The following is a 21,738-nucleotide window of genomic DNA, read 5'->3' as shown; positions in this document are numbered from 1 at the left end:
CTGGCCTGGCAAGGAGTGGAGGGAACGAGAAAATAAGTCGCCCAGCGGGCCCCCAAGGGGCGAACAAGCCAAAGGGAAAAGCGTGGGGAATTTAATCCCCCCTCCGGAACAACACTCCGAAATACTTGCTACTCCTACCCACCCCACCATGCACAAACAGAATCCAACACCGTGAACCTTGCCCTGGGGGAGGAGAGCAAAGAGAAGGGAACAAGAGGAACATACAAGGGGGAACACAATGAGCAAACAAGGAAAGGAGAACACCAGGAACACCCCGGTTATAACAGACGCACAGGATACAGGACGATACGGGGTGGACGGGATACAACAGAATATACGAGAACAGACTTATATGGGGGCAGGATCGCATTCACAACTTTGAGCAATCTAAGCAACAGGTAGCAAAGCAAATAGCATCACCACCACAGGAGGACACTAAAAAATCCGCCACCACCCCAGAAAAAGCAAAATAAGATGTCAAGAGCTGAAAGGAACGCCACGCAACACACACCACAACCCTCGAAACAAGAAGCAAACATCCTACAAATGTGGTCGACGGAGGGCTCAACGCAACATAGAGGTAAAACCCAGGAGGATCCCCATGGGGAATGCGACACTCCTACCCCTCCAACAACAACCACCCATGAAAGAAGATATGCAAACTTGGTTTCGGGACATGCAAGAAACATTCATGGCTACAGTACAGGAGCAGTTCCCAACTATGAAAGCCGACATGAAGCAAGCGGTGCAGGACTTGAAATTAGACATGGCCAAACTAGAAGAGAGAACGGACATAATAGAAAGATCATTCCCGCACTCCGAGGAAGAAATGCAACAGGTCAGTGAAACACAGGAACAGCTGGTTAGGCTTACTCACAACCTGGAAATTCAGTGCGAGGATCTGCAAAACCGCTCCAGAAGGTCGAACATACGCATCAAAAACATGGCGGAATCCGTTCTGGATAAAGACCTAAAAATGGCAGTGAAGGAAGCTTTTAGAGATGTCCTGGGCACCAAAGAGATAGAAGAAATTGGGATAGACAGAGTCCATAGGGTTGGACCGAAAAGGACAGGCGCTCCGGGTGAGAGACCAAGGGATGTACTGGCAGCGCTCTCCTCCTACCCACAGAAGGAACAGATACTAAGGAGGGCTAGAGAAATGGAACATATCAGAATGAACGGACAAGACATGCAACTATATCAGGATTTAGCCCTGGTAACCCTACAAAAAAGAAGAGCGATGGCCCCGCTAGTCAAGGCGCTGGTGGCGAAACAAATTCGCTACAAATGGACCTTCCCATTTGGGATAATCTTCACTTGGGAAGGGAAGCAGAGAAGAGTGACCATGTGGGAGGAGGGCCTCAACATGATGGGACTCCAGGAAGAAGAGGAGGACCGGGAGGAACCAAAAACAAGGGGTGATCAAGCAAGAAAGCCGAGAGGCTGGGAAACAGTCAAATATAGGAGGACAAACACAGTAAGGGAGAACGGGAGGAATCCACGATGACAGAAACAAGGGGTAATGAACAGCAGGGACAGAAACGCAACAACACCTAGTTTAAGATCCCCCCAGGGGGGGAATGTTAAGGAAGGGAAAGCCACTACTCATTTGGAGATGGCGGTCTGGGTAGAACCCACAGGATTGGAACCCGGTAAGGACCGATGAGAATGTGGGGTTTAGGATCCCCTACAAAATTACTCTCCAAGGGTAAGGTGGGCAGGGAGCGAAGGGCACAACGCCCTAGCGACATTAGGAACCCTCGCGCAACTCGGGGGCAAGTTGCTGTTTGGTTTAAAGTTATTGGTTGGGGGGGCTCGTTAAAGTGGAAGGGAGGGAGAGTGCGGGGCTGGACACATGAAAATATGGCAAGGAAGGGGACTCAAGAACTTTGCATGAATACGTAACAAATGGGGAAGGTACGCATTTTGAGCTATAACATCAGGGGCATGAATCATCCCACGAAAAGGGTGAAACTGGAGAAACTGCTTAAGAGGGAGAGCGGATATAATACTGCTCTAGGAAACACATATCAGGACGATGGACAAACAGAAAATTCGTCTTAGGGGGTACAATATTTGGGCACAAGCAACCTCTTCCGAAAGCAAAGCGGGGTGTTGATAGCGATAAGGGAAGGGGGAGATGCAAAGCTGATGGACACTAACGGATAAAGGAGGGAGATATGTGCTAGCCAATGTGGAGATAGAAGGACTTCGCATTACACTATCATCGATCTATGCACCTAACATGGGGCAGGATGGCTTCCTCAGGGACGTCTTGGGGAAACTAGAAAACTTTGCAAAGGGGGAGGTGATTTCAACTTGGCATGGAACCCACAACTAGACAGAAGCACCGGGAACACCCTGGGCCAGGGAGCACCTTCAAAACGCCTTAGACAACAGATGGATTGCTTAGCCTTAAACGATGTGTGGAGGGAACTGAAAGGGGAACAAAAGGGGTACACATACTTCTCGCATGTACATAATTCCATGTCAAGAATGGACTACTTCTGGGCATCAGTGGGTCTTATGGGAATGATACAAGGGATAGAACGGGGAGCGATTGCACTCTCGCACCATGTACCGTTATGGCTCGACCTGAAGCTCCCGGGGAAAACAAACGGATTATGGAGGTGGAAGCTGCCCCAGGATGTAATCCAAGACCCAATAGCGGGGGAAACCATAAAAGGAATGCTAGAAGAATATTTTACACATAACAACACTGGGGCGGTTTCCTTGGGTACAGTCTGGGATGCGTTCAAAGCAATTATACGTGGGAAGATCATAGCGTTGAAGGTCACTAGGGAGAATCAGAGATTCATGTGGGAAAAGGAACTGGAAAAGGCAATAACAGAACTACAAGACAAAATCTTGACCCAACCCACAAGGGCGTTAAAGAAATCGCTGAAACACACACAGGGCCAACTAGAGCAACTGCGCGTGAAAGGGGCAGAAAGAAACTTACTTTACCCAAGGCAGAGATACTACAAAAAGCAAACAAAGCTGATAGACTCCTAGCTAGACAACTTTGCGCAAAGCAGAAAGCAATGTCCATCAAGGCCTTACGAAACACTAAAGGCGAATTACAGACACGCACTCTAGATATTGGGGAATCATTTAGAGAATACTAACAAAAGCAATACTCCTCGGACCTCCCGGACGTGGAGGCACAGGACTCTTATCTAAAATCCCTTCCCATCCCACGAATATCAGAGGAAGAGAGATTGGCCATCGAGAACCCAATTAGTGAAGAGGAAGTTAAAAAAGCAATAGCAGAACTCCCTGTGAATAAAGCACCTGGCCCAGATGGCTTCACGGCCCTGTTCTATAAAAAATATGCAGACCAACTAATCCCAGTTCTCACTAGGCTCCTAAACTCATTCAAAGATAGCGGCAATGTGACAACCACAATGAACGAGGCAAAGGTGTTAGTTTTCCATAGGCCCATATCCCTGATTAACCTGGATGCAAAAATATATACAAAGATCTTAGCAGCGAGACTATCCCCGCTCCTTCCATAATTAATTAACTTGGACCAATCGGGCTTCATCCCGGGTAGACAAACCCATGACAATCTCAGAAGTCTTATCCACTTAGTGGAAAAAATTGGCATAACACACACACCAGCGATATTACTATCAGTAGATGCCGAGAAGGCTTTTGACCGAGTAGAATGGCCAATGTTATTTAAAGTCTTAACCTGTATGGGATTTGGCGAACAATATATAGCTAGAATAAGGGCGAACTACAACTCCCCATCCAGTAGAGTCGCAGTCAATGGAGAGGTCACAAGTAGGATAAGAATATCCAGGGGAACAAAGCAAGGCTGCCCGTTCTCCCCATTATTATATGCTATCTTCTTAGAACCCTTCTTAATAAAAATAAGGGAAAACATTCATGTCAAAGGGATTGAAATGGCAGGAACGCAACACAAGGTAATAGCATATGCTGACGACATGCTGATAACCTTAGAAGAACCAGGGACGACACTACCAGCAGTGGTTAGGGAATTAGAAGACTTTGGAGCCATATCAGGACTAAAGATTAATAGGAAAAAGTCAGAAATCCTAATATTGGCGGGGGAGAGGGCAAAGATAGAAAGGGAAGCCGACTTATTGGGGCTTAAGATTGCAGGACAGGGTATTAAATACCTAGGTGTAAGAATAACCCACAAAATAGGGCAGCTATATGGGGAAAACTACCCGCAACTCCTAGCAAACATTTGTAGAGATCTAGAAAGATGGAATCCATCACTGATTTCTTGGTGGGGCAGAATACAATCAGTTAAGATGGCCATCCCCCCCCCCCCCCCCAAGGATACTATACTATTTCCAGGCCCTTCCGATAGGTGTCCCCCATACCTTTTTTAAAACTTTATCAAGAGCGATTTCATCCTTCATATGGAAAGGGAAGACCCCGAGAATTGCTACGGCGATCCTCACAATGCCAACAAGAGAGGGGGGTATGGCGCTTCCCCACTTCAAGAAATATTTTCAGGCGGTGCAATTAAAAGGTCCGTAGGGAATGGATGGGGGTAGACCCGCAGCAGATTTGGGCGAAACAAGACAGGGCAGTTGCAAGGACACCACTAGTGGAATTACTCTGGAAACAGAAACAACAGACACCCTAACGGAGGAATAAGCAAAATTATGAAGACCACTTTGGAAGCGTGGGACTGCCAAACATGGAAAGGCATCATGACCACTACGCTAGGCCCCTTCACAACCATTTGCAGGAATCCTCCATTTCCACCAGGTATGGAATGTGGGGCGTATGAAAACTGGGAAGAGGCAGGAATAACGAAGATAGGGGAAATGTTCATAGACAACGAAATCAGACCACTTGCCTCATGCTACTCAACCTCATCACTCTCCCAAAGAGATAAATACAGGTATGAGCAACTTAAACACTGGCTAAAATCCCCAAACATTACTAAAGCGGCAACGAGGAGCCTTAAGCCATTTGAGAAATATGTCATCTCCAACACTGGGGCGAAGAAATGGGTTTCGACACTCTACTCATTCATAAACTCACAGGAGGAACAAATCAAGTGGGCATACATGACTAAGTGGGATAGAACGCTAGGGGAACATCCGACTAGAATTCAGTGGGAGGACCTATGGAAACAGATTCCCAAGTTGACACGCTCGGCACAGACAAGAGAAATGTGGATCAAAATAATGACACTACACCCCAGAAAGACTGCATACTATGTTCCCCAAAACGTCTAATAAGTGTTGGCGAGGATGTGAAGAGGTGGGGACATGGAAACACATTTGGTGGGATTATAAAAAGATAAAACCGTTTTGGGAGGAGGTAATGGGAGAGATGGGAAAGATATTTCCGGAGGTGAGGCAGATGTGAGTGGAAGTATGGCTATGTGGAATACGAGACCAAACCGCAAGAAAGCATAAAAAGACTCAGTGGAGAGGCTTTATGGGGCTTCTCATAGCAGCATGGTAAACCATCGCCCAGAACTGGAAAAATAAAGACACCCCACTGACTTTCACTTGGTTACAAAAAGTATGGGCCCAAATAACGATGGAAAAAAATCACCCACACGATTCAGGGTACGAGGGACGAGTTTGCAAAGGAATGGGATGGAATTCTGGAATATCTTCGATCAGACTTCATGGCTCAGTGGTGCCCCATAAGATTAAAGTAACAGGCATTTTCAATGCATAAAAGAAAAGTCCCCAAATAGACAGTTACATGTGCCCCGAGAGGTGGGGGGGAGGGAGTTGGGGTGGGGGGGAGGGGAGTCTTTTTGTTAGTTCTTTTTCCTCTACTGTTTACGACATGTTGATTTATAAAACTAATAAACATAAGTTTAAAATTCCCAAAAAAAAAAAAGTTACTGCAGAAACTGAAATCATGACAAGTCACAATATGAAGCGCCTTGAACCAACTCGTTTCCAGTTCAGACCAAAACTTTGCCGACGTCTTGGATGTGAACAGTGTGCTCAATTTAAAAAAAAAATTCGTCATTGATCAGGAAGAAGTCTACGGTATCAGCCATTGCCAGATGCAGAGTGTGTGCTGAAGAATCACTTCTTGCCAAGAACATGGGATTCAAAGTCTCAACGTCCAGGCTTGTGCTGTGGCGTAGCAGACTTGCCAAAACATTGTCTGTGCATAGAGACATTTGCGGAATCCAAAAGGTACTTCCCGAAAAAGGCTTGCTGCTAATCCGGAGTTCAGAATGCCTGAAATTCTACGAAATTCGCCCAGGCTGGCAACTCAGTCAGGCGTCAAAGAACTGCAAATATATCACATTATACCTCAAGATGCAAGTTTGAGTGCAAAGCAAACGTACAAATTGGAGGACGTCCACATGCAAATCACTGTGGGTAAAAAAGGCACTCCTATATTGGTTTATTTCCAAGGACACCAAATCAAACTATGGACAGTTTACAAATGTGATCACATGCTCAAGATCACACCGTCGAAAACGCATTGGGTCAAGAAGCCAGGAGCTAAGCTATGCTGGTTAATTGCTAATGGATTCTCAAAGGATCCTTTGTGTTATCTTGAAACTATTGCCAGTAATAATTTTCAGTTAACCTAAATACCTCACATTGAATACATGCATTCATTCATGCATCCTTAGCTAGTTCCATTTACAATATAGTGGACTTATTCTGTATACCTCAATGTTAGACACGTGTATTCATTCATGCTTGTGTTGGCAAATAGTGCCAACTATTTGAAATGTGATGCAGCCGCTGATTATTTGTTGTTGGTATAGCACACAATATGCTTCTAGGCACTCATACATTTATCAACCAACTCATGTTAGTTTTTGCATGCAGTAATTATTTGCTAAGATATGAATGCTTAAATATGTTTTGCCGCCAATATAGGCAACCTTTTTTATGTAAATGGGGCTCCCAGTAGGTGTATTAATGTCTTCACAGAGCTACAAATTTTTGATCTGTGACAAACTAACTTGAGGGGGGTGTTATGGATTATGGATAATGGACAACGAGCCTGGTAAGACAGTTGGTCACACATCAGGTGTATACAGATGAAACAGTCAATAGCAATAGCAAGTGGCTGCAAATGTTCGTTGAATACAATGCGCACGCTTCCAAATAATTCAAGTGTTTTGACAAAGAGCACATGTAGACATTTGCTCTTGAAAATATTTGTTACATGAGGCCGGAAAATCGCAGCTTCCCCCTCCAGCAGAGAAACCTAACCATAAGTGGCAACTTCCTGTATTAAATGGCACGTAGTAAGGTCAAGAGATGCTTTTTAAACCATTTAGATCAAGCAGTCAAAGGACAGGAAGCACCAATAGAGCCCAAATACACGCGCACAGTTAAGAGTGTGTTGAAGCAAGTGACATGCGTTACCCCTTCAGAAGCCCAGTTAATATAATGTAGTTTGAAGTTGAGTGGAAGCAATTGACACGCATTACCTGTTCACTGAACAGAAGCCCAGTTACAGTAGTGGAGTCAACCAATGGAGACAGACAACACCCGTCTCTTATAAGGAATGTCGTATGTTCAACAGACAAGGGAAAACTCTAAGCGGCAAGCTTTAACCTCCCAAGTGGTGGATGTGACGCATAGGTCTGATTGCTGTGTTACTTATAAAACGCAAGCTGGATTAAGGGAGGGAAGGAAGGAGGTTCGCACAGCAATCAGAAGACTCAGGTCATGGGGGCTGGGGAGAGATCGGTCGCAGATCCCAGAGCAGAGGCGAGAGTGTTAGGGAGAATTCTCAGAAATGTGCTAATTGCCTCCACCTTAGAGACCCCCAGCAACTTTGCTGGATTTTGAAGACTGTTTTTTGTTTTTATCTGGAGAGAGCGAGACCCTTTGTCCCCCCCCTCTCTCGTGTATTTTAATGTGATTTTTTAACACTGCATTTCTTTGGGTTGTGGAGTCTGACAAACTCCATAGGCATCATCTTTTAGATTGCGTCACACAGCACCTTCAGTGCAGTGACACAGGGAAGTCTTCCAGATTTCCCAACGGTTTAAATGCCTTCTCTTGGATAAACTACTGTTTCCAAGAGCAGTTAAGTGAAATTGACTTTACTTACATTTGTAACTTTCTAGACCCAGCACACAGTATCTCACAATAGGGTGCTGCAGTCTAGCTCCTCATGCAACATTTTTAAGTTGCCCTTTCCTCACTGAATGGCTGCTGGCAGTGGTTTACTTTTAACTACCGTGGGGTGCATTTACCGCAGGCTGCTGTCGTAGCTGCAGTAAAACACCCAAAGGTGCCCCACAGTATTTCTGATATTCTTTTAATAATTGGATTACTCTTGGGCCCGATCTCTCCGGTGCCCCCAAGAAGACCAAGATATCGTCAACGTAGAAGGATATTCTGTCTTCCCTCCCTCCATCCCCCCACCCCCCGGCCACTTGAACCCTCCGATAGTGGGGTCTGTGCGTAATAGTTGTGTTAATGGTTCTATTGCCAGTAAAAATAATAAAGGGGACAGTGAACATCCCTGCCGGGTCCCCATCTGCAGTGGGAACGCATTGGATATGTGGCCATTCACTCTGACTCTGGCTATTGGGTTCACGTATAATAGCTGCACCCATGTTAAATATTTCATCCCCAACCCCATTCTTTGCATCACTGCCACCGAAATTCCCATCCTACCGAATCAAAGGCCTTTTCCCAGTCTAGGGCCATCACCACATGTTTTCCCTCCAGAGTGTCCGACGGTGCCAGTGCGCTTTGTAGCCTCTGCAGGTTCATTCTCGTGGCCCTGCCTGGTACAAATCCGCATTGGTCAAGGTGGATCAGTTTATTGATTTGTGGCAATAGTCTATTCGCCAACACCTTGGCCAAGGCATAAGCCTTCACATTCAGCAGGGAGATTTGGGTGGTACGATGAGCATGCGGATGGTGGTTTCCCTTTTTTGTGTATGACTACTATATTAGCCGTTCTTAAATCTAGTGGGAGTTCCTTCCTGTTGCAGCTGTCTTGCAGCAACCCCAGCAGGTGTTCTCCTACCTCCTCGCACATACCTTACCAGTATTCCACCGGGAAACGATTTGGTCCGGGTGTCTTCACGGTCTGTAACTTTTGTATGGCTGTGTCTAATTCTTCCCTTGTGATTCAGCTACTAGTTTGAGGCATTCCCTTTCTCCTATCTGTGGTAGGGCAATGGCATTCAGGTATTGCTCAATTTCACTTGGGGTTGCGCTTGGAGCTTTAGCATACAATGCCTGATAGTATTTAGCAAAGACCCGTGCTATGTCCTTCCCCTCTTAGTTCTTTCCCTGTCCCATCTAGCACCACCTGCACCCATCTCCCTCCTTTCTAGCATGCTACCATCCTCCCTCCTTAGTCTCCCAGGTCATATATCCTTGCCCTTTTCACCATATGTGCCGCTCGGGCTTCATCTGTTGCGATTCCGTTCAATTCCTGGACCGCCCTGGTCAGTGCTCTCCAGTTGTCATCTGTCGGGCATAGGTGTGAAGCTTCTCCTCTTCTTCTACTTCCTCCTCTTTCTGCTTCTTATTAGCCCTCCTTCCCCTTTCCAGTCCCCCATTATAGTTTGAGCGGTCCCTCTAAGTAGTGTTTTATATGCCTCCCATATCGTTGTTGGACTGTCTACCGTGCCCAGGTTATTCTCAAAATATTCATTGGTGCTGTCCACCAGTGCCTTCACCTCCTCATTCCCCAAGTGATATGCATTAAATCTCCATTGACCCATTCCCACCCCCTCTTTCCCTTCCAGTGCCATTTGTAGCGGGCATGGTCCGAAAGTCCCCTGGTTAGGTACCTTGCTTCCCTCAACCTCCCAGACATTGGACAGGGCCTAATATGTCGAAATATTGCCACTCCTCTGGATCCACGATGGTAACCCGCATGTTCCACCACATAGTATTGCCCTCTCCCCAGGAAACGGCAGGCCAAACCCATGAAGGGGATGGGAGGGGGGGGTGGTCTCCTGCAAGAAGATCATTTCCACCTTGTTCTCCTTAAGATATCGCATGACCAACACCCTGTTTATTTTATCTAACAAGCCGTTTACAATCCATCTAATGCATTTCACAGTTTTACGTCCTATTCCCTCTTATTCTTGTTTATTTGTTCCCCTGATGTTTGGGTTTCATTGATCTTCCCCACATGTCCGCTGGTAGATGCCCCCCCCCCCCACATTTTGCATTCCCAACCAAAACTCCCCGACCCAACTCCCTTGACCCAAGTCCCTTAACCCCCCCCCCCCCAACCCCCCACACCCTCCTTAACTGCCTCTTCCCTGGTCCCAACCCATACTTCTCCCAACTCAGAAGCATCTGTTGTTCCGTAACAACTAAACGAGCCAGGAGATGGATTCTATGTGGGCGCCCTGCAATGGTCGCTCTGCCCCTACTCCCATCGTTTGACCGCTTCTAGTCTATTCAGTTTGTTGAACCTGAGTTCAGTTCCGGACATTCAAGGAATCCTCTCCATACCTGCCTTGACCCTTTGATATCTGTGTCTCTGCGTTTCTCTTCCTGTTGTATCCCTTCAGAGTCTCTTTAGCCTGATGGCTCCCCTTTTAAACCTTTTGACTGGGGTCTGTTGTAGCTTGTCCGCCGCTTGGTTCAGCTGCCTTTCGGCCCATTCCCATGCTTCAGTGGGTCTGTTGAAAAAGCAGACTCCCTTAGATCCGCAGACTGGTAAAGAGGCCGGGTACATCAGTGCGTATCTTATCCTTTTTTCCCTGAGATTCCTTTTGGTGGGTTCAAATGTTTGTCTTGCCTTCTGTACCACCCTGGTGAAGTCTGGGTAAATCGCAATCGCTGTTCTGTTGTGTGTTGGTGGCCCCTTTCTCCTTGCCATTTGGAGTACTGCATCCGTGTCTCTATAGTTTAATAGGCTGGCAATCACTTGCCTTGGCTGGCTACTGTGTGGTGGTTCTCTTCCAGGCATCCTGTGGGCTCTCTCCACTGAGAAGAATTTGGACAATCCTTGGGGGCCCATCCATTCTTGGAGCAGGTGTTTGAGGAACAATTGCATTGAGGGGCCTTCTGCGGTAGTCCACTCAGACTAACATTGTTTTGGTGCGAGCACCCCTTGCCTTTCTCCATCCTGCTCTCTAGCACCTCTGTTCCCTTGAGCAGCAGTTGGGTGCCTCATTGTAGCGGTGTTAGGACGTCCTCCATTTCTGATATTCGCCCTTCGGCTTTCTGGACTTTGGTGGACATATTATTCAGGTCCTGTCTTAGAAGTCCCACGTCCAGCTCCACCGAGTCTATTCTCTGTTCCAACTGCAATTTCGATTCTTTGATTGCCAGTAGGATATCTTGTGTTGCCATCATAGTACTTATTACTTGTTTCATTCCCCGGGTCCAGTTGCCCTGTGGCTCCTCCCGTTGTGTACACGTCCATTTTCGTCTGGTGTCCTGTTGGCTTGGATTTGTCTTTCTCCCTCGTCATTTTCCGCTCTTCTGCTCCTGGATTCTCAGATTAACCGCTTTTAGGGCTTTCTGCACCTCTGGGGTGAAGTCTCCCCCATCTGCTCTTCTTAGTATCTCTATGTTGTGGTTCCTTGGCTGCGCCTTCGTCTCTTGTCCTGCCTCCCGCCCTCCCTCCCTCCAGCCGCTCTGATCCACCTCCTTTTCCTGGTGACCCCCAGGGGCTTTCTATTGGGCAGGATCTCTGAAGCTGTGGGCTGCTTGTAACCCCAGTCTCCCTTTACCCCTCCGGCACGTGTGATGGTAGACCTAAGTTCCTCTGGCTGGTCGTGGTGAGTAAGTTCCAACGGTTCCCTTTTTTGGAGCTTCTTTCCCCTTCCCCTTCCCCTTCCCCTTCCCAAGGAGGGTTGGAGGTGTGTGTGGGGAGGGTGGGGGAGGAGGGGAGTGCCAGTCTGTTCTCTGCCCTCCTCACTGGCCCCGCTAGAATTGTGTCATCTAGTGTTTTCCTTCCCAAGGGGTGCGGGGGGGAGGGGTCCGCTCACCTTTCAGCTTTGGTGCTTCTGTCCTGCCACACTGTGCCGCGCTCCTGTTCACTGCTGCACGATCACCGTTCGGGGTCTTCCTGTGCACAGTCTGCCTTGGGTTGGTGTTGTGGTACTGCTACCCTTCCTCGCTTATGTGGTGCAGGAGGGCAAGGATGGTTTGTTTTGGGGTTGGCGTTTTGTCCCAGGGTAGGGGGTCTATTCCTCCTAACCTGTGGCCGCCCTCCTTGGGACCTCTACCGTCAAGGCCAAAAACCTTGTGGGTCATCTTTGACTCCCCTCGCTTCTTTAATCCTTACATTTTGGAGCTTGTAAAGAAGGCCCACTTTGAGCTTCACCTCCTTATAGGTATTCTACCGGTCCTTACCTTCCCCCAAAAGCACAACGTCTCTACAGCGCTGGTCCTCTCTAGGCTGGACTACAGCAACAGCCTCCTCCTGAAAATCTCCCTTTGTGGTCTACACCCCCTTCAGCTAATGTAGAATAGGGCTGCAAGAGTTATCCTTGGCCTCAGCCCAGGGATCGTATCGCTGCAGCCCAACAATCTGTCTGTACATTGGCTCTGGTGGCCGCAAGAATCTTCAGTATCATTTACAAGCCTTTCTAGGGCCTGGGATCATGCCATCTCCAACTTTGCCTCCCTAAATCCTCCCCTGCTAGAGCCCTATGCTCCTCCAACCCCAATTCTCTGCTTGTCAAATGCTTTCCGACACAGAGAGCGGGAGGCATATCTCCCTCTTCTGCTGGTGCCTCACATTGGAACAGCCTTCCTGCTCCTCTTAGACTTGAGCTGGACTTCCTTAAGTTTCAGAAACTTCTCAAAAGTCTGCTTTTCTGTACCCGTTTCCCTCAATCCCTTCCCTGCTAACTCATACCACTGCCACAGAGACAGGTGGACTGGTCCTTCATGAACCTCACAGGTTCCAGGCCCTATATCTAGAGGACACCAGTACACCCCCACCCCACCTCCACTGCCTTCGGCACTGCCCTGGCGGTATGTAATCTTATATCGAAAATGTTATGAAGAATGATCTTATATTGAATATTTTAGAACAAAAAAATGTTATGAAGAATGCATTTTGGGGTGGGGTAAAGGGTTAAATCTTGTGGGGAAACGGTTGGGGTGGATTTTTAAAGAAAAAAATAGTTATATTTTTTGTTATAAAATATTCAATATAAGGGTATTCTTCATAAAGATTTCGTTATAAAGACATGTAACCCCGCCTGGTGGCTCTTTTACCCAACCCTTGGGACTGCTGCGCCCCAGTAGTTAGCTAATGGTCTCCCACCTTGGCATCGCTTGGCACTTTCCTCCTGGGCACCCATCAGCAGTTGGCCATCCCTACTCACCCTTCCATTTATACACTTCTTTTACTGCACAATGCATATATGCAGTTATAGCAGCACCATGTACAATTTTTTGTATAAGGGAAATGGCGATGCAAAAGATTTCTAGAACATTGTTAAGGGGCAGTTGGTGTGTGTAAATGTAATTTTCTTTTTCTTTATATTTATAAAGCACTGGAACAGAGACCATGGGCATTGAAGCGCTAAGACAATAAAAAACATAAAACAATCAAGACAGGTTGCTAAGACTATAATCAACATGGTACGTAATGAAGTTAAGTCAGTTTAGACTGAATTTTGTGGTCGATGACATATTTACATTTACTCAAAAACAGAGGTAAATTACTGCGACCACACCCAATAACAACGCAATCTGTATTAGCCATGGAACACCAACTATTAATATGCACCATACGAAGGACTCAAGAGACTAATACAGCTATGGCCAACTCTTCAATGTAACCAGGCCAAGACTGTTTTTGAGAGATTCTCTTGATTCCAGCTTCTTGGACCTCGACATTGGTAAGGATATTTCCACAAGTCCAAAAAAAAAACTCCTCAAAGTAGGATCGACAATCAACAGCATCCTGCTACATTTTCTGATACAGATATCCTTTGAAGGTAAAGGGTCAGAGGTGATGTTAGGAATAGCACCATAACCACCAGTTTTTCCATTGAGGGGGACCCTCCACAATGAACTTCTGCCAAAGGGCTAACAATAGGAATCAGCTGGACTGCCTGCTTTATCCCAGTGATCTTGGGTTACCCAATAAGCACTTTAGTATCAGCAACGTGGGACAGGTCAGTTTGGTCGGATTTATCCAAGCTTTAGCTTAGCTTATGTACCAAAGGGACCCTAGTGTCCAGTGGCTCAACCGAATCACTAAATGCAGCTACAATTTGTGCAAGCATTAAGGTCATATATAAAGGAGGTCCTTAATGCACTGCATTAGGTGAACCACCATCAACGCCTTTTTTTCACTGATGCAGACTGCTCTACAACTTCGGAAATGACATCCTCCATCTTTTTAGTTGGAAACTGCATTGCCACCACGAGGGCAGGAGTCAAGTCAAAGGGAATACCCGTTTTATTTTCTGACTAAACTTCACTCCGAACAAAAGTTGAAACAAAGTCCAACTCAACATCCCCAGTAAATCAGGATTGGGGCCTCTTTTCCTGAAGACATTGTTTTCTGGGGCAACTTAAAGCCAAGACTTCCAATAATAGGCTGTTATTCTCATCTGCAGCTGGAAATGCAGACTTAGGGGAAAGAGTAGCTTGTGATAGGTTCTTACTTGTCACCTCTTGTGGGGATTTTAACACTGTAGCCGGTCAAGTGGCACAGTGAGAAGAGCGCTCGCTTTGACATCGGTGCCGACTCTGCTAATGCAGGTTCGATTCCCGGCAGGACCAAACTCAGCTTTTCATCCTTCCAAGGTCGATAAATGAGCACCACACACCCGGTAATAATAAGCAGCGCTCAGATATCCGAGGGTTCGTAGCGCTATATAAATGCCAAATTATTATTATTATTATTATTATTATTATTATTACTACTTTACCCTCAGCTGGAATGAGCAACAAATTTATATGTTGATAGAGCTATATGTAGAGTTTTTGAAAGTGATTAGTGGATGGATGTGCGAGTGTTCGAAAGCAGGCAATGAAGGAATGTTACAAACATAAAAAGTAGAAAGGGTAGAAAGGCTGTCCATTGCGATGGTTTGCACGTGCCATTCGGGTCTTTTAATGATACATGGCCAAGAAGGGGACTGCGGATAATCATGAAGGTCCTTGGATTATGGTCCTTATGCTAGAGAAAAGTATTTGGGACAGATAATTGTTTCTGTACTTATCTTTTTCTCTAGTATACAACTGCCCATTATTTCCATTAGCATAGTATAAAATGCTAATGGAGATGTTGGTAATCGTATTGAGTCTAACTACCTTAATAAAAAATGTAAAGTAGATGGAGTCTATAAGATTTTATTTTTTTTGTGTTCTTTTGGGTATCCTCCTCTGTATTATTGCGTCTTTTCCCTTGTCCAGGCCCTTGAGCAGGTGGTGGTGATGGTGGCCCCTCGGGAGGAGGGATGGCCATGGCTGATGCCATTTTTAAAGTTAAATATCAGGCATGCCAATACTCTTCCAAGTAGGGATGTAATGGTATTATGGTATACCGTTAAAGATACAGTGAACCCCTTAATTGAACAATAATAACCGTCACATTGTTTATACCGGTATACCGTTCATACCGTTAAGTGTGCTTTTCAATCTGATTTGGAAAGGCTGCAGTAAGCAAGTGCTGTGCAGTCTTGGTCTTGCACTGTTGGATGCGCCGTCTGCCAAGTAGTTTCAGTTGGAGGAGTTTTTAATGCCATTCCATAAACCACATGTGCCTAACACAAAATCAATATGTCAGCAATAGGAAGAATAAATACAGTGCCAAGAAGCAAAAGGGTTTACTTTGGGTTGGCCGCTTTGGGGTTTATATATTTATAATGGATATTGTTTTCTAAACATATGAGAATGGGGGATTTCCCTGGTTCTATCATTGAATTTACATATAATAATTCACACTGCGAAATGTACTCATCTCTGTGGGTATTCCCTGCTGCCATACCAAAGGGTAACATGTCTGTGATTACTGAACACCTTTTGGCCCACAAGTAAACTAAAGGCTGTAACTTAAAGAGAGAGTGTGTGTGTGTGTGTGTGTGTGTGTGTATGCGCACAAGCGTATACTACCATTGGAATCCATTGATCTGTGGCATGCAGGTTATCAAGATGCCAACATGTTCATCTTCACCAGTATCCAGTGGGGGAGCTAAAATCCTAAATGACCACTTAAGAGAAGCTATTCAGTTTGCTTTGCCAGTCGCAGCAGAGCTCCCCCTCCTACTCTCCACACGTGTGTGTTTGGTGGAAGCAAGGGGTGGAATTTCAGTGGAAAGTATGTTGAAAAGCCCAATTCTGGCCCTGGGTGCCTGGTTTTGTTTGTGATGATAAATCTGACAATTTATGACCTTTTAGAAAATATTTAAGAGTAGTTAACTCCACCTGCTGTACCGCGATAACGATGATATACCGTCATTTGGCAAGAAGGTTATTGTACGGCCATAAAACTAATACTGCGACACCCCTAGTGTCGGGCCTAGTTAGTACCTGGATGGGAAACCGCCTGGGAATACCGGGTGCTGTAGGCTTTTTTTGTGCTCCATGATTAGTAATTGCACAACTTCTCAATTACTTTTCAAATTTGCTTATGTTTCCAAAATAATTGTATCCCGTTTTATAGCGGAAATGTTGGACAACATCATGAGGGCTGGAGCTACCTATTTGCATAGAATTAGCATACAGGTAGTGTGTTCATGGGTAATAAATCGAATTTCACATGTAATGCAGTACAGAGAATATTGAGTCCATCAAGAGGCTTGAAAGAAAGCCATTATTGTGTTGATTGTTCTCTCCACCTCCCTGCAACAGAAACAGGATGGATGGATTAAAGTCATCCTACCAGACATAGGAGTCCTGAATGGGACCACCAGTCTTATATATCTCGCCTGATCGAGCCTATCGATGAGCGTGGTATCATGTTGCAAGTGGCTGCATGGCTTAGCTTACTAAATGCAAATGCATAAGAGTAATATTCTTAGCATTTCTAGAGCCTATGGCCACACCACACTGAATGTGCCCGATCTCGTTTGATCTCGGAAGCCAAGCAGTGTCGGGCCTAGTTAGTACCTGGATGGGAGACCGCCTGGGAATACCAGGTCCTGTAGGCTTTTTTGTGCTCCAAGTTCAAGAAGTGAGCCCTTTCTCAATTGTCTTTCAAAACTGCAAGGTCTAGCCGACTAGATGCTTAAAAGTACAAAACTCACTAGCCCCAGGGCCTACGGCCACACCACACAATGCGCCCGATCTCATCTGATCTCGGAAGCTAAGCAGCGTCGGGCCTAGTTAGTACCTGGTTGGGAGACCGCCTGGGAATACCAGGTGCTGTAGGCTTTTTTTGTGCTCCAAGTTCAGGAAGTGAGCCATTTCTCAATTGTCTTTCAAAACTGCAAGGTCTAGCCGACTATATGCTTAAAAGTACAAAACTCACTAGGCCCAGAGCCTACGGCCACACCACATTGAATGCGCCCGATCTCGTCTGATCTCGGAAGCTAAGCAGTGTCGGGCCTAGTTAGTACCTGGATGGGAGACCGCCTGGGAATACCAGGTGCTGTAGGCTTTTTTGTGCTCCAAGTTCAGGAAGTGAGCCATTTCTCAATTGTCTTTCAAAACTGCAAAGTCTAGCCGACTAGATGCTTAAAAGTACAAAACTCACTAGGCCCAGAGCCAACGGCCACACCACACTGAATGCACCCGATCTCGAAAGCTATGCAGTGTCCAAGCAGGTGTTTTCTCCTGGATTGCAGATGGAAAATGAGTATGAATGGGTCTAGGAGCCGTAGAATGGTAAACGTCCAGCTTGAAACTTCCTAGACTGACTAAAAAAACAGTGTAGAACTGTTTGCAAAGCATGGACCCGTTTGTGAACCGTCATCACGGCGCATGCTTGCAGTCACGTGTCGCTATTCGGGAAGTCTGCAGTGTCGTCAGACGTCCGCGAACGTCGGCTGGAAAATAAAAACAGTATAAAAAGTTGATTGAAGTGTTTACAATGTTACTAGGAGGTGGGAAATGGCACAGTTCTTACTTGAAACTTTATAGATTGGGTGAAATAATGATGTGTTGTGGGAGAGTATGAAATTGGGAAGTTGTAACAAATTAGGATGCACTGGTAAAAACCTATGAAATCCAGTGAAAAAACCTTGTTAAAAAGGGACCTTATGTTTACAAGTAAAAACAACAAAGAAAAACTGAAATTCACCAGTAATGGTAAACTAAGCAACCATAATTTAGTTTCAAAGTAAGTGCCTCTCATTTGTATGCATTGCGGCTCTTCATATGCATTGTTTGTACTAACACAAGTATGTAGTAAGTCTTCAATTATTAGGTATTTATTCCATGTTTAACATTGCTCAAAACTCAAAACTCATTATGTTACTAGCCAAAATTATCATATTAAAAATATTTCACTTCTATGATGCATGTTAGAGCCATTGCTTATGTGCATGTATGATTAGTTTCCTGTATTAACAACACTACAATATGATATTTTGTTTAGATTAATACATTCTTTAATAATACATTAAGTACTTCATGATAGGTCTTCTGATCACCCCTGGCATCTTGTTCCAACACTGTAAACACAATCCCTCGTAAGAACTTTTCATCAAAATTAAATATGTTATATCAATGACATTTGTGATATCATCTTTGATGTCCTTGGTTTTATTTGTAACCATAATGTCCCTTCAACAAAGAATGTTCACAAAAAGTGTGTGTGTGTGCAAGTGCGCGCGAGTGTGTGCGAGTGTGTGCGAGTGCGAGTGTATGTAAACATAAATGAGACATTAGCAGGCAGGTTGCATTTTTTTATTTCTTTTTTTATAAGTGCTATATTGGTTAATTATAACCTTTATCACAGAGAAAAGAAATAACTTCATTACAGACATTTTAAAACATGAAGTACATTGATTATTTCTCCAACAATCCGCATTCTACACCCTGCGATCATTGAGACACATTCTGCCATTTATTGCAAAAGAGGATAGAGCAGTGGTTGTAGGGATGCTTGTTAACGCAAGACTGGACTACGGCAACGCATTCATGTCAGGAATACCAGCGTTCCAATTGCGTAGATTGCAGATGGACCAAAATGCTGCTGTTAGGTTAGTGTGCAAGGTAACAAAATCTGCACCCACTACTAACTTGAGAAGATCTTTACACTGGTTACCTGTGAAGAAGCGAATAGAGTTTAAAACTCTCTGCCTGGTTTTTAAATGTGTGAATAAATTGGCGCCAGGGTATCTGACAAAATCAAGATCTATACTCCCAGCTGGCAGTTACGCTCAGGCGAGAAGAACCTACTCCAGGTTCCACGGTCAAAATAAGTGAGCAAAGGAGACCGCACATTTGGGGTTTATGGACCTAGATTATGGAATAATTCCCGGAATATATCAGAGAGATTAAGACGCTCATGACATTTCGCAGGGCCTGGAAAACCCATCTGTTCTGCTGAGATTTCCTACTGAAAATAGTTACAGGGGCACTTTAAGAACCACATTGGAGAAATACATGCCTATTCTTGTGGTGCATTTTAAGTTTGTTTACCTCAAAGTTTTGCAGAGAGGAGTCTTGCACACATTTCTTACCAATTATTTACCGTTTCTTAGCTCTTGTTTCCTTTTCACAATCATATGATCATGCATATTTTTGTGTTTATAATCTTTAAAATGATTATTTCTGACTAGACTTCGCCTCCTCTAATTGAAGCTGGACAATCTGACAGACTTTTTCCAATGGTATAGAAAGAGGGTACAGAATCAACACTCAAGGCATCCAACAGCGGCGTGTTTATTTTCTGTAGGTGAGGATCTGCCCAACTAATACGATTGCCTTGTGAATTTACATCAACATTTCCTGACAACAATACTTTATGTGGTTTAGAACTGATACCTATGGAGAATTCCATCATTACATGATCGCTTATTTTATTTGGTATACGTTTAAAGCTTTCCATTTGTGAGAAGCCTTTAAAATCTGATAGTACAAAGTCTATCCAAGAAGTGGATCGACCATTCGACCAATCGTAATACAGATCATTGGTGTTGACATTAACTGTCTGTAATAACTGCATCGCCTTTATGAAGAGCGTCCAGGGATGCGAGTTCGAGACTAGAGTCTTATCATCAGGCTTGATGACCCAAGTCCCAAAGTTAAGAGTATTCTTGTAAAAGCACGACCTTGTTCTCTGGGTAGCAGGGTCGTTGGTAATTAAAGTCGCCTACAATAAGGCCTTCTGGATGGATATTTTTCCAATTTTCTATTATGGACTCGATGTGATTAATGATAGTTTCTATGCCAAAGTTGCCAGGTGGACTATATACATGTTAAGCAATAACATTCTTGTATGCTTGCTTTTCCTCTCTACTTCCAACCCCACAGCCAAGACAGAATCGCAATTTGATGTGGGGGGAAATTCATTTGCTTTCAAACTTGAGGCGTCCGCCTTTATCAAGACCCCAAAAGGTCTTCCCTGCTTATTCTTGCGCGTATGTCTTTGGAAGCCAACATAGCCATCTATGTACAGATTTTCCCTCTGCAAAGTCTCATGTAAAAGAAGAATATCTGCAGCAAGCAGCATTTGTGTGTCTATTGGGTTGGCCATGAACTATCGGTAGCCCCTTGTGTTCCATGATCTAATCTTACTTAATCTGGGAGGGCGGGGGTGAGGTGGGTTGTAAACCAACTGGTCATTCTATTCCTTCGATGTCCTCAAATCAGAGGCTATTTTGCTTCTCTGACAAATTTACTCTGGATTGTAGTACAGAGAGGACCTTTGATACGATGTCTTTTACGTAGTCCTCCGTGGGCGGCTCCCTCACACTTAGCCCTCCAATGGGATTTCTTCCACCAAAAGGAATTTGTTGCGTACATTTTTTGAACTCATAGCTGATATTCAATAAAATGCGATGCCCGAGACATAACAAGTTCAGTGATTATCTCGGTGAAAAGAAGTTAAGTATTGGCCAATTTGCGCCCCAGGCTATGCGAGGAACCTCTACCCACTTCACCTCCTACGTGGTTATCTTGTTTATAGTGGGATGGCGATGTATAAGCTCAAGTCCCTTCCCTTCTCTCTACTATGTGCTGTGATGTCTCCTAAGGGCTTACCTTGGTTTTTAGTGGGGTGTGCACTCCATCCTGCATTCACAGGGGCGCGATTCTATGGGAGGTTCACAGCCCTAAACTCGTAGGTATGATGCCAATGTGTTTGCAGAGTTCTGATGCCACACGCTGTTATATGTCTTCACAGCGAGGCAGAGTGTTCCATGTGCTAGTTCCTTCACTAGCAAGAAAGTCCTTTCCACACGGCGAACGTGGCGGAGTGGATTTTGAGAGTCCGGTATAGTCCAAATTGTCTTTATTTTGCCAAACGTATCTTGGGTGAGTAGCACTGCGTGTAGAACTCAGAACCGCTGGCAGAGGTGCACGGCGTTAGAGGTTCGAGCACACCATGTAATGTCTCTCCCTTCCTTTGCAGGAGTGGATTATGGAGTGCGTGCGCCACGAGCCTGTGTTCAGCGCTACTGGAGAGCCTTGGAGGTCTGGTAAGTATGCACAGAGGCTTCGGTGAATATGCACAGTATTACTGGAGCGAGCGCACTAATCAAAGTTCTTCTTTGTGCTTACAGGTGCCGGTGTAGGTTTCACCTCGTATCCGGGGAAAGCTGCGGCGTGGAGAAAGCACAGAGGATGATCCAGAGCAGGTAAGCAGAAGCAGGATGATCCGGAGCAGGGAAGCAGGAGCATGGTGAGAGTGTTGCTGATGCAGCTTACAGAAAGCAACACGAAGCACTGG

At 45.2% G+C, this 21,738-nt stretch overlaps 1 protein-coding gene, 2 non-coding genes and 1 pseudogene across 7 annotated transcripts in view; 3 read left to right on the top strand and 1 right to left on the bottom strand.

Moving 5' to 3' along the window:
- WASHC2C (WASH complex subunit 2C) overlaps positions 1–21,738 on the bottom strand; it is a 2,476,852-nt gene that overhangs the window by 2,401,188 nt on the left and 53,926 nt on the right. The window lies entirely within an intron of this gene.
- Positions 16,932–17,050, top strand: LOC138473861 (5S ribosomal RNA). Its single transcript, XR_011268969.1, has one exon. It is a non-coding gene; the product is annotated as a 5S ribosomal RNA (ribosomal RNA).
- LOC138474031 (5S ribosomal RNA) lies at positions 17,157–17,273 on the top strand (annotated as a pseudogene).
- LOC138477882 (5S ribosomal RNA) lies at positions 17,381–17,499 on the top strand. The gene has a single exon (XR_011271800.1). It is a non-coding gene; the product is annotated as a 5S ribosomal RNA (ribosomal RNA).

This window comes from Ambystoma mexicanum, chromosome 8 (genome assembly GCF_040938575.1).
Source record: "Ambystoma mexicanum isolate Mex_15411 chromosome 8, UKY_AmexF1_1, whole genome shotgun sequence".
NCBI classification, from domain to species: domain Eukaryota; kingdom Metazoa; phylum Chordata; class Amphibia; order Caudata; family Ambystomatidae; genus Ambystoma; species Ambystoma mexicanum.
This window is presented reverse-complemented; position numbering and strand designations above follow the sequence as displayed.